The sequence below is a fragment of the Dermacentor silvarum genome, chromosome 2 (assembly GCF_013339745.2).
Source record: "Dermacentor silvarum isolate Dsil-2018 chromosome 2, BIME_Dsil_1.4, whole genome shotgun sequence".
In the NCBI taxonomy this organism is placed as follows: Eukaryota; Metazoa; Arthropoda; class Arachnida; order Ixodida; family Ixodidae; genus Dermacentor; species Dermacentor silvarum.
Window position 1 is genome coordinate 54,452,596 of NC_051155.1, and position 2,504 is coordinate 54,455,099.

The window sequence follows — 2,504 nt, forward strand, 5'->3', positions numbered from 1 at the left end:
GGCCCCCCATTTTTTCTCTTAAACTCGTAGCACGCTTTTGGCGCTCCATTCCTTGGTGGTCTTATCTTCCTGGTATTGTATTTTAGGAAACCGTCAAAAACAATGGACAAATATATCTCATCAAGAAGAACAGACAGCCAAAGAGAATAACGAAAGGACACGCAATCCACCCGGCATGGGACCTTCAATGTCCGCTTCTGAACCTATCGAGGTTTGCCTTAGCGACACAGGCTCGTCATCTGCCACGCTTGCGAATTGTTGGTAAGGATCCAGTCCCTAACGTCAAAGCACAGCAAGGACGACGTTACCAACCAGCTTGGAAACATGCGTACAAATGGCTTCTGTGTGACGCGTCAGTGGACAAGGTATTTTGTGAGACCTGTCGCGCTGCTTGTGCCGATGAACTTTCTTCTTCCAAATACTTCTAGGGATAAGGATTCTCGCTGAACGTTTGTGCAAAATGTGTTTTTTAACTGGAAGAAAGCTCTTATAAGATTTAAAAGTCATGAGGCCTTGAATCTGCACTGTGCGGCTATGAGCGGAACCGCAGCTGTGAAAAGGGGGGTAAATGTAGCAACTGCTTGTGTGACTGGGAAGCAAAAAGGAACGGAAGCTGCAAGGAAGCGCTAATAGCGACGATATCTTCATTGCAGTACTTAGCATGCCATGGATGGGCAGTGCGTGGTGATGATGATGCAGAAAGTAATGTAACACAGCTTCTGGAACTTCGCGCCAATGACATTGCAGAACTGCAATCATGAACTGTCTTTCTCGAAACAAGTACAGTGGCTCTCCCACGACATTTTAAACGAAATGTTGGAAATTTTGCCTCATGATGTTCTCCGGTCACTCACAAATGAGGTTCGTGAAGCGGGGCACTCACATATCTGCCAAGGAGCAAGTGTTGATCTGCTTTCGTATTGCTCAAAAAAGCTTCGAAACACATGAGCTGTTCTGTGGATTTTATAACTCTGCGGACACCGGAGCGGCCTGTCTTCTTGCCCTTCTAAACGACGTGCTCTGCAGTTTTAATCTTAGCACTGACCATTGCCGTGGGCAATGTTATGATGGCGCTGGGAATATGAGAGGACAGCACGTTGGGCTGCAAGCTCTCATACAACAGGAGGAACCGCGAGCGCTGTACGTACACTGTCTTGCGCACATACTGAACCTAGTGCTGCAGGACATGAGTCAGAAAGTGGAAATGTGTCGCGATTTCTCGGGCATGATATCAGAAATGATAAATTTTGTTACGTGCTCCCCAAAGCACCTAGATATGTTCCATCCATTTAGAAAAAAAGGATGACTGCGTAAACTTGCGGAAGCTCTGTCCTACGAGGGGGACGCTAAGGGCCGCTTCTCTGAAGTCGATTGTCCAGAACTATAGCCACCAGATCTCGTTTCTTCATGGCCTATAGCATCAGAAGAACGGAACGACGCCGGAGCCAAAGCCAGTGGATTTTTGAAAGCGCTATCAAAATTCTACATATACTTCATCCTCAAGCTCCTGACACTCGTGTTCTCGCGATTAGGAACACTAAGTACTGCGTTTCACAAAGCAACACTGAGGGTTGATCAATCAAATAAAATGGTCAAGGCCGTCAGCGAGAGTTTCAACGAACTTAGGAAGAAGGATTTTGCCGATTTTGGAACGAGATACACGCAGAGGCACGTGAATTGGAACTGAATGTTAAAGAGGAAGAAGCTCCTGCGCGAAGGTAAAACAAGACTCCCACGTCTGCCTCAATGAATTTACTTCTTCTCAGGGTCCTCGAGACAAATGGGATTTAGACCTCAAATGTTCCATATGGTCAGGTCACGTTGATTTACAAAGCCGCATTCAGCTCGCAGGACTATCAGGAGATGTATCAGCATTGGCAACCTTAAATATTGCAAATACATATGAAAACGTAGAACATGGAATTTTAATTTCTAGATTCGCAAGCTGTGCTGTCCCAGACTATTTAGTGGCCTGGATACAAGAGTTCCTTTGTGGTAGAGAATCATTTTGCTTGAAGGATGGGGTAACACCGGGTACATATAAACAGACGAGGGGCGTACCGCAGGGCCCAATTCTTTCACCACTTTTGTTTAATATTTTGTTATCACCTGTTCATCATCAGGATGTGCAACTCCATCTCTATGCTGATGACATTGCATTTTTCTCCTCATCACGGGATGACAATATGTTATACCAAATTTTGCAATCATATTTGTCGGAACTATAGTCCTGGCTGGATGAACTGTCTTTTTCGCTTAACGTCAAGAAATGCTCATTACTTGTGTTTACATTGTCAAATCCTGTTTTTATTTCTCTGCATTATTGAAATGAGCCAATACCGCAAGTTTCAGCTTTGAAGTACTTCATCATCATCAGCATCATCAACCTATATTTTATGTCCACTGCAGGACGAAGGCCTCTCCCTGGGATCTCCAATTACCCCTATCTTGCGCTAGCGTATTCCAGCTTGCGCCTTCAAATTTCCTAACTTCATCATCCCATC